At 35.3% G+C, this 10,683-nt stretch overlaps 1 pseudogene across 1 annotated transcript in view; it reads right to left on the bottom strand.

The window, feature by feature from the left end:
- Positions 1–1,887: 1,887 nt before the first annotated feature.
- Positions 1,888–10,683, bottom strand: part of LOC309966302 (platelet glycoprotein 4-like) — a 35,904-nt pseudogene continuing 27,108 nt past the window's right edge. The window contains exons 7-9 of the transcript in view: positions 4,059–4,246; positions 2,928–3,046; positions 1,888–1,908 (exon numbers count right to left, since the gene is read on the bottom strand). The product of the transcript in view is annotated as a platelet glycoprotein 4-like (transcript). The remainder of the gene's footprint in view (positions 1,909–2,927; positions 3,047–4,058; positions 4,247–10,683) is intronic.

Genomic DNA, 10,683 nt, shown 5'->3' with positions numbered 1-10,683 from the left:
ATTACTCATTCAGCCTTCATTTATATTTTAACTTACATTAAGCATCTCAAAACTTCAAGGATGTATTAAAAACATTAGTTGACCAGATATGTTCAGAAATATTTGCAGCATCATTTATAACCTCTTTTTGATAAAATGAAAACAGCTAATATATAAACTAATGTTATTGAAGCTCTATATAATTTTTGTTATATACTTACTTATTTTACTTTGATCTTCATGCACAGTATGAAATCGTAAAAGCAGTAAACATCACCACACCAACACTCATTAAGATCATTTCTACCAGACCAAGGAGGTTTATTTTTCCAGTCACTTGATTTATGAACATTGCTCTCTTCTCATCACCAAATGGTGCCAGTCTGTAATCAAGTTAATAATTTTTAGCATTATTTGGGTAGTTGAGTGGAGCAAAATAGTCAAAACCCTCCACTTATGTATCAGTCTTTTTTCAAAACACTGCATACATTTTAGTCGTCTTTATGTGTAAGACAAACCAATGGAAGTTCTTTTGCATGTCAAACAAGGTAATAAATGCCAAGGTGGAATATTTAGAGAGAGAAATATAATCCTCTTCCCTTTAAACATGTTATATAGCAGTTTTCAATACACTGGCTTCACAGATCAAAACAATGGTCTTACAGAAATATTTTCCAGTTTTCCAAATGATGTTTCCTAGTGACAGAGGGAAATGGCAAATATCAACAGTTTCCTTCCTCTAAAGTCTTATGAAATGCATTTCCTAATTCTGTGCCTAATCAGTTCCATGATTCACACTAAAAATATCTTGTCAGGTAATAGATAAACTGCCTATACCTACTCAGACCTGGTCTTTATAAACTTGGTTGGCTTTTATTAGCAGTTCAGAATTCACACTGAGTTATTTGGAGTTTCATGTTTGCCTGACTCTTTCCCATCACAGGCAGTATGACAAGAAATAGTGTTTAATAGATGCATTATGAAAATAATCTTAAGTGATAGGAAGTACTTTGTCTTTCTAAAATAAAAACACTGAAATCTAACATAATCCTGACATTTCTGTGTGTCTTGGTTCTCTCAAAATAATTAATTATATAATTAATAATGTATGAACTTGTCCATATGGGTAATGGAAACTCATACTTCAAATACTATACATACTTATTCAATTTTCAAACATCAGAAGCTTTTTCTGTATACAAAGAAGTTTACTGTTTTTAGTGACTAATAGATTAAAAAATACTAACCTCATTAAGCCAAAGAACAGGCGTCATATAGTCTGTGTCAGACCCCTTAATGCTCTGTTATATACACTGAAAATAATTATGAAAATTTATACTAATACATTACACATGTATAACAGAAATGTTAGTAATTACTAGTGTAAATGAATGTTCAGAAATTAGTTGCTCTTGCAACTAATTTTTGTTCCCTGTAATAAATCATTTAAATTTTAATATGGATGTTTCTCAGACATCTTTCACTCATAAATCTTTCTAATACAGATTTCTAATTAAATTAACTTTTTCTAAGCATATATTTTCCCTTTCACAAATTATGCCAGGAAACTAAAATATGAATTCTAGAAACTATTGTCATGGAAATATTTGGACAGCTAGCAAAATGAGCAATGCCACCATATACTCATTCCAAAATGTGTGTAAATACCATTTCAATAGAAAATATATATAATTCTAAATTACAAATGAAAGTTACAAGCATTTAATAATTATTTAATGACATTAAGCCAAGAGAAGTTGACATTTTATGTTCTTTCCCCTTCCTTTCATAGATATACTCATATTCTTACAAGAAAATACTAAAAATCATAATGAAGCTCGTTCAAGAGACTCACTCAATTTTTCTTGCTGGCTTAACCAGTAGATTGATCTGCAGCTGTTTTTCAAATCATAAAGTAAATCCAGATACCTAAAAAGAGAATAAACTAAAATAATTACCCACTTCCTTAAAAAAAAAAGTCTTTTATAAATCCAAAATTTATTTTTACTGTTATGTAGAACCTAAGGTGAAACTGTACTACTTGAAACTTATGAAATTTATTAAATAATTAATTGAACATATTAAATATCACATACATAACTCTCCATAATTAAATTTTATTTGTATATGCCTGTGCATATACAGATGTATATGCATATGCGTATACATGCACACACACAATTCCTTTTCCCAGCCTCGTGTCTAAGCTTTAGTTAGATTTGTGATATTTTTCTGATCTGGTTTTGGAGGATCAACAACAACAACAACAATACTGATACCTAGAACTCATACAGTCAATTTAAATCCTGAGCTATGCATGTTCAACTATATATCAGCCAGAACCTGTGTATCATCAGTATAATTATAATACTACTTCTATCATTATTTAAACTGAAACATGCCTGCTAAAATTCTGGCATGTCATTTAAATTTTGAAAAGGAGAATATTAAAATAAATTAAAAGGTGAAACTGTTACACTATAGGAAATTTAATAGATTTTTTTCCTGACACTAAGTATAATAGATCTTGCCTCAAATACACATATACCCATAAAATCTCTTTTAATCCTTTGTAATCTACAGTGTCAATTCATAAAAGCAATGCTTGTAGTTAAGTATAAAATGAGCATAAAATTGTAATTTATACCAAATTGTTTTAAGCCAGTTAGAATCATTCCATCATTGCTTTCCCTGACCTGTGAACAATTAAAAAGTCTATAAAAATCCACATGCTAAAAAACTAGGCTAGAATTACTGTGACATTTCATAAGCAACAATAGGAGGAGATCAATGTAATTTTCATTGAGGTAAAAGTAAGTAATTTATCAAGATTTTGATGTAATAAATATGATCAATAAATATGATTGAGAAAATGGAGATAATATAATTTTTCCTTCATTTTTAGAAAACAATATTAAACCAATCAGATCAATAATGTAGTTGCTTACAGGTTCAGCATCTAAGTACGTACTATGTTCTTCTTCATTTGGACTTAAGCCTTCAAAAGATTCTGTAATTTCAGGCCTTGCATGTAGAAAATGAGGAAGTGAAATGTACACAGGTTTTCCTGAAAACAAGTTTTAACAGACAATCGGGATAAATCATTTTTCTCATTACACATACCTCTCAGAAAAGATTTCCTTGAAAATAAAGCTTTTTAAGTTAAAAAAGAAATGCAGATTTGGCTTTGAATACTAATTGGAGGGTCAGGGTAAGGGCAGATTATAACATCTAATCACTTTTGAACAAAAATAAAGTTTAAACTTCTCCTAGTAACCAGTCAATTGATGTCTGTTGTTCATCGCTTTGGTGTTTATTTTAAAATATGCAAAGCTTAGCTGTTGAACACAAAGTTACAACCATATACCTTCATGTTTCAGGCAGTAAATGTCTATGGACTGAGAATTTATTGAAGAGGTTTTTCTCTCTTTAGTCACACTAACTCCAACATGAAGTAGGTGAGCAAAATAAGATAGACTCCAAATTTCGTGTTTGAGTCAATTCTTTCAGAGACATCCTGAAATATACTTATTTTTATTTACCATTTTCTAGGGTAGAGAAAGTTAGAAAAATGTCAGCTGGATAAATTGGGATGCAAAAAGTATTCTGGGAACTATTTTCATTTTACCCTAAATCTAAAAGGAGCACAGGGTTTCTGCACAGCAAAGGAAACCATCAAAAATGAAAAGGCTACCTATGGGATGGGACGAAATATTTGCAAACCACATATCCCATTAGTGATTAACATCCAAAATATACAAGGCATTCACACAACTCAAAAAAATAAATAATCCAAGAAAAATGCATGAAGGACCTAAAGTTATATTATCCAAAGTAGCACAGGGAAATATCAGTATGGTTTTACCTAACAGTAACTAAGTTTTGCAACACTGAAACAACTGGGAGCTTGAAAGCGGTACAAAAATCAGAACAAAAATATTCTACCATCACCCTAACTTTCTGCCCTTATTGCTTTCTCACTTTAAATTTCTAGTGGAAAGGAATCCCGGGTGAAGTTTACATTTTAAAGAATAATGCAAATTATGCCATGGATAGTGACACTGAGAACTTGTACTCACCTTCTTTGCATTTGCTAACATCTAGCACACCATATAAGGTATAGTCTTTGGAGGTAATTTTTTCTGTGCAGAAACAATGGTTGCCTGGATTTTGAAGTGGAGATGCAAAAGCCCTGGATGGAAAAATGAATCTACACACAGGGATTCCTATCAGATCAATTTTGCCTTCAAACACAGCATAGAATGATCTAAACACAGATAAGAGAGAGCTTCATTCTGGGAAACTGAACTTCATTCTGGAGATCCATCTTTTCCTATTTTTAAATTTATATTATTGCTTTAACTTACAAAAATTAGATATAATCTTGTTAGAATTCATGCTTAAATCTTAGGGAAAAAATCTTGGGAAATTTTAAGGCTTAGCAGAACTGTACTTGAATATGAGCTATTCTTATCTTTGTTTTCAAAAGCTTCTCAGATTATTTTTTGCTTATGAACTACCAGAGAGTATTTATATTGAAGACATTTCTCATAGTTAGTTTCCTCTATGGACTAAATATTTATATGACTCCCTCAAATCCTTTATTTTTGCCCAATTTAAATGAAATAAACATAAAGTTTCAATCTTCCAAAGCTTAATCCTGGAGAGAAAGGCTGCTCACTTGCTGGGGTCCATGCATGTGGGTGTTCATTGTATGTCTCCTACGCTCCATTGTCTACTATGTGTCCACCATAACCCCTAAGTTTGTTGTCTAAGCTGTGAGTCTGTTTCTGTTTTGTAAATAAATTCATTTGTATCATTTTTTTTTAGATTCTACATATAAGCAATATCACATGGTATTTGTCTTTATCTGTCTGGCTTATTTCACTTAGTATGATATCTCCAAGTCCATCCATGTTGCTGCAAATGTCATTATTTCATACTTTCTAATGGCCGAGTAATATTCCACTGTATATATGTACCACATCTTCTTTATCCATTCATCTGTCCATGGACATTTAGGTTGCTTCCATGTCTTGGCTATTGTCAACAGCGCTGCAATGAATATTGGGGTTCATGTATCCTTTTGAACCACGTTTTTCTCCGGATATATGCCCAGGAGGGGGATTGCTGGATCATATGGTGGCTTTATTTTTAGTTTCTTAAGGAACCTCCATACTGTTCTCCATTGTGGCTGTACCAGTTTACATTCCAACCAAGAGTGTAGGAAGATTTCCTTTTCTCCACAACCTCCCCAGGCTTTATTTGTGGATTTTTTGATGATGGCCATTCCTATCAGTGTGAAGTGATATCTCATTGTAGTTTTGATTTGCATTTCTCTCATAGTTGACGATGTTGAGCATCTTTTGATGTGCCTCTTGGCCATCTGTTTGTCTTCTTTGGAGAAATGTCTATTTATATCTTCTGCCCAATTTTTGATTGGGTTGTTTGTTTTTTTGATATTTAATGATTTTTTTTTTTCCGGTACGCGGGCCTCTCACTGTTGTGGCCTCTCCCGTTGCGGAGCACAGGCTCCGGACGCACAGGCTCAGCAGCCATGGCTCACGGGCCCAGCTGCTACATGGCATGTGGGATTTTCCCGGACTGGGGCACGAACCCGTGTCCCCTGCATCGGCAGGTGGACTCTCAACCACTGCGCCACCAGGGAAGCCCTGTTTTTTTGATACTGAGCTGCATGAGCTGTGGAAGATTTTGGACATTAATCCCTTGTTGGTTGCATTGTTTGCAAATATCTTCTCCCATTCTGTGAGTTGTCTTTTCGTTTTGTTTATGGTTTACTTTGCTGTGCAAAAGCTTCTGAGTTCAGTTAGGATTATTTATTTTTCTTGTGATTTCCATTACTGTAGGAGATGGCTCAGAAAAGATATTGCTGTAATTTACATCAGAGAGTGTTCTGCCTATGTTTTCCTCTGAGAGTTTTATAGTATCCGGTCTTACATTTAGGTCTTTAATCCATTTTGAGTTTATTTTTGTCTATGGTGTTAAAGGATGCTCTAATTTCACTTTTTTTTTTAACATGTAGCTGTCCAGTTTTCCCAGCACTATTTATTGAAGATACTGTCTTTTCTCCATTGTGCAGTCTTGCTTCCTTTGTCATAGATTAATTGACCACAGGTCTGTGGGTTTATTTCTGGGCTTTCTAGCCTGTTCCATTGATCTATATTTCTGTTTTTGTGCCAGTACCATACTGTTTTGATGACTGTAGCTTTGTAGTATAGTCTGAAGTCAGGGAGCCTGATCCTCCAGCTTCGTTTTTCTTTCTCAAGATTGCTTTAGCTACTCAGGGTTTTTTGTGTCTCCATACACATTTTGAAATTTTTGTCCTAGTTCTGTGAAAAATGCCATTGGTAATTTGATAGGGATTGCATTGAATCTGTAGGTTGCCTTATGCAGTATAGTCATTTTGACAATATTCGTTCTTTGAATACAAGAACATGGTATATCTTTCCATCAGTTTGTGTCATCTTCAGTTTCTTTCATCAGCATCTTATAGTTTCAGAGTATAGGTCTTTTGTCTCCTTCAGTAGGTTTATTCCTAGGTATTTTATTCTTTTTGATGAAATGATAAATGGCGTTGTTTCCTTAATTTCTCTTTATGATCTTTCCTTGTTAGTGTATACAAATGCAAGAGATTTCTGTGTATTAATTTTGTATCTTGCAACTTTACCAGATTCATTGATGAGCTCTAGTAGTTTTCTGGTAGCATCTTTAGGATTTTTTATGTGTAGTGTCATGTCATCTGCAAACAGTGACAGTTTTACTTCTTTTCCAATTTGGATTCCTTTCATTTATTTTTCTTCTCTGATTGCCATGACTAGGCCTTCCACAATTATGTTGAATAATAGTGGCAAGAGTGGACATCCTTGTCTTGTTCCTGATCTTAGAGGAAATGCATTCATCTTTTCACCACTGAGTATGATGTTAACTGTATTTTTGTCATATATAGCCTTTATTATGTTCAGATAGGTTACCTCTATAGCCACTTCCTGGAGAGTTTTTTTTTTTTTTTATCATAAGTGCATGTTGAATTTTGTCAAAAACTTTTTCTGCATCTGTTGAGATCATATGGTTTTTATTCTTCCATTTGTTAACATGGTGTATCACACAGATTGATTTGCAGATATTGAAAAATCCTTGCATCCCTGGGATAAATCCCACTTTAGCATGTTGTGTTGTCCTTTTAATGTATTGTTGGATTTGGTTTGCTTGTATTTTGTTCAGGAATTTTGTGTCTATGTTCATCAGTGATATTGGCTTGTAATTTTCTTTTTTTGTGGTGCTTTTGTCTGGTTTTAGTATCAGGTTGATGGTATCCTCATAGAATGAGTTTGGGAGTATTCCTTCCTCTGCAACTTTCTGAATAGTTTGAGAAGGAGAGGTGTTAACTCTTCTCTAAATGTTTGATAGAATTTGCTTGTGAAGTCATCTGATCCTGGACTTTTGTTTCTTGCAAGTTTTTAATCAGTTTCAATTTCAGTACTTGTGATTGGTCTTTTCATATTTCTATTTCTTTTTGGTGCAGTCTTGGGAGATTGTACCCTTCTAAGAATTTGTCCATTTCTTCCAGATTGTCCAGTTAGTGACATATATTTGCTTGTAGTTGTCTCTTATAATTCTTTGTATTTCTGTGGTGTTTGTTGTAAATTTTCTGCTTTTTCACTTCTAATCTTATTGATTTAAGCCCTCTCCCTTTTTTTACTTTATGAGTCTGGCTAAAGGTTTATCAATTTTGTTTACCTTTTCAAAGAACCAACTTTTAGTTTTATTGATCTTTTCTGTTGTTTTCTTCATTTCTATTTCATTTATTTCTGCTCTGATTTTTATGATTTATTTCCTTCTACTAACTTCAGGTTTTGTTTATTCTTCTTTCTCCAATTGCTTTAGGTGTAAGGTTAGGTTGTTTATTTGACATTTTTCTTGTTTCATGAGGTAAGATTGTATTGCTATAAACTTCCCTCTTAGAACTGCTTTTGCTGCTTCCCGTAGCTTTTGGCTTGTCAGATTTTCATTTTCATTTGTCTCTAGGTATTTTTTTTTATTTCCTCTTTGATTTCTTCAGTGATCCATTGGTTGTTTAGTAGCATGTTGTTTAGCCTCAAACTGTGTTTTTTTTACAGTTTTTTATTTTGTTATAGTTGATTTCTAATCTCATAGCATTGTGGCTGGAAAAGATGCTTGATATAATATCAGTTTTCTTAAGCTTACCGAGGCTCATTTTGTGGCCCAGTGTGTGATCAATCCTGGAAAATGTTCCATGTGCACTTGGAACAGTATATTCTGCTGCTTTTGGATGGAATGCTCTCTAAATATCAATTAAGTCCATCTGGTCTCATTTGTGTTTTAAAGCCTGTGTTTCCTTTGGTCTTCTTTCTGGATGATCTGTCCATTGATGAACGTGGGGTATTAAAGTCCCCCACTATTATTGTGTTACTGTCAATTTCTCCTTTTATGGCTGTTAGTATTTGCCTTATATATTAGGGTGCTCCTATTTTGGGTGCATATATATTTACAATTGTTTTATCTTTTTGGATTGATCCCTTGATCATTATGTAGTGTCCTTCCTTGTCTCTTGTAACAGTCTTTAACGTCTATTTTGTCTGATATGAGTATTGCTACTCCAGCCTGAAGTGTGTCTCTTGTAGACAGCATATATATGGGTCTTGTTTTTGTATCCATTCAGCAAGCCTGTGTCTTTTGGTTGGAGCATTTAATCCATTCACATTTAAGGTAATTATTGATATGTATGTTCCTATGACCATTTTCTTAATTGTTTTGGGTTTGTTTTTGTAGGTCCTTTTCTTCTCTTGTGTTTCCCACTTAGAGAAGTTCCTGTAGCATTTGTTGCAAAGCTGGTCTGGTGATGCTGAATTCTCTTAGCTTTTGCTTGTCTGTAAAGCTTTTGATTTCTCTCTTGCATCTGAATGTGAGCCTTGCTGGGTAGAGTATTCTTCGTTGTAGGTTCTTCCCTTTTATCACTTTAAATATGTCATGCCACTCCTTTCTGGCCTGCAGAGAAAGCAGCTGAGAAATCAGCTGAATCAGTTTCTGCTGAGAAGTCAGCTGATAATCTTATGGGAGTTACCTTGTATGTTATGTGTTGTTTTCCCCTTGCTGCTTTTAATATTTTTTCTTTGTGTTTAATTTTTGTCAATATGATTACTGTGTGTCTCAGTGTGTTCCTCCTTGGGTTTATCCTGCCTTGGGCTCTGTGCTTCCTGTACTTGGGTGACTGTTTCCTTTCCCATGTTAGGGAATTTTCCAGCTATTATCTCTTCCAGTAATTTTTGGGGTCCTTTCTCTCTCTCTTCTCCTTCTGAGACCACTATAATGCAAACGTTGGTGTGTTTAATGGTGTCCCAGAGGTCTCTTAGACTGTCTTCATTTCTTTTCATTCTTTTTTCTTTATTCTGTTCTGCAGCAGTGATTTCCACCATTCTGGCTTTCAGCTCAGTTACCCGTACTTCTCCCTCAGTTACTCTGCTATTCATTCCATCTAGTGTAGTTTTCATTTCAGTTATTGTATTGTTCATCTCTGTTTGTTTGTTCTTTAGTTCTTCTAGTTCTTTGTTAAACATTTCTTGTGTCTTCTTGATCTGTGCCTCCATTCTTTTTCCAAGATATTGGATCATGTTCACTGTCACTACTCTGAATTCTTTTTTGGGTAGATTGCCTATCTCCATTTCACTTAGTTGTTCTTCTGGGGTTTTATCTTGTCCCTTCATCTGGGACATACTTCTCTGCCATTTCATTTGTCTAATTTTCTGTGATTGCAATTTCCATTCTGCAGGATGCAGGATTGTAGTTCTTGCTTCTGCTCTCTGCCCCTTGGTGTATGAGGCTGTCTAAGCAGCTTATGCAGGCTTCCTGGTGGAAGGGTCTTGTTCCTGCCCACTGGTGGGTTGAAGAGGGTTTTGTCCCTCTGGTGGGCAGGGCCATGCTCATGAAGACGTCAAGCAGCCTGTCTGCTGATGGTTGCGGCTGTGTTCCTGCCTTCTTCATTGTTTTGCTTGAGGCATCCCAGCACTGGAGCTTACAGGCTGTTGGATCAGGTTAGGCCTTGGGGAGGAAATGGCAGCCTCCAGGAGGGTTCATGCCAATGAGTACTCACCAGAATTGCCACTGCCAGTGTCTTTGTTTCCACCATGAGCCACAGCTGCCCCCCACCTCAGCAGGAGGCCCTCCAATACTAACAGGTAGGTCTGGCCCAGAGTCATATGATGTCACTGCTTTTTTCTGTAGGTCCTGGTATGCCTGGGACCTTGTGTGTGCCCTCCAAGAGTGGAGCTTCTGTTTCCCCCAGTCCTGTGGAATTCCTGCAATCAAACACCATGGCCCTTCAAAGCCAGATTCTCTGGGGTCTCCTCCTCCCTTTGCCAGACCCCCAGGCTGGGAAGCCTGGCATGGGGCTCAGGACTTTCAATCCTGAGGGAGAACTTCTCTGGTATTATTATTTTCCAGTTTGTGGGTTGCCCAGCTGACAGGTATGGGATTCAGTTTTATAGCAATTGTGCCCCTCCTACTGTCTTGTTGTGGCTTCTTCTTTGTCTGTGGATGTAGGGTATCTTTTTTGGAAGTCTCTAGTGGTTTTTTTTTTTTTTTTTTTTTTTTTAATGGTGGTTGTTCAGCAGTTAGTTGTGATTTGGGTGTTTTTGAAAGAAGGGGTGAGCTCACGTCCTTCTATCC

Source organism: Leucopleurus acutus, assembly GCF_964270905.1.
Source record: "Leucopleurus acutus genome assembly, chromosome: 9".
Classification (NCBI taxonomy): Eukaryota; Metazoa; Chordata; class Mammalia; order Artiodactyla; family Delphinidae; genus Leucopleurus; species Leucopleurus acutus.
This window is presented reverse-complemented; position numbering and strand designations above follow the sequence as displayed.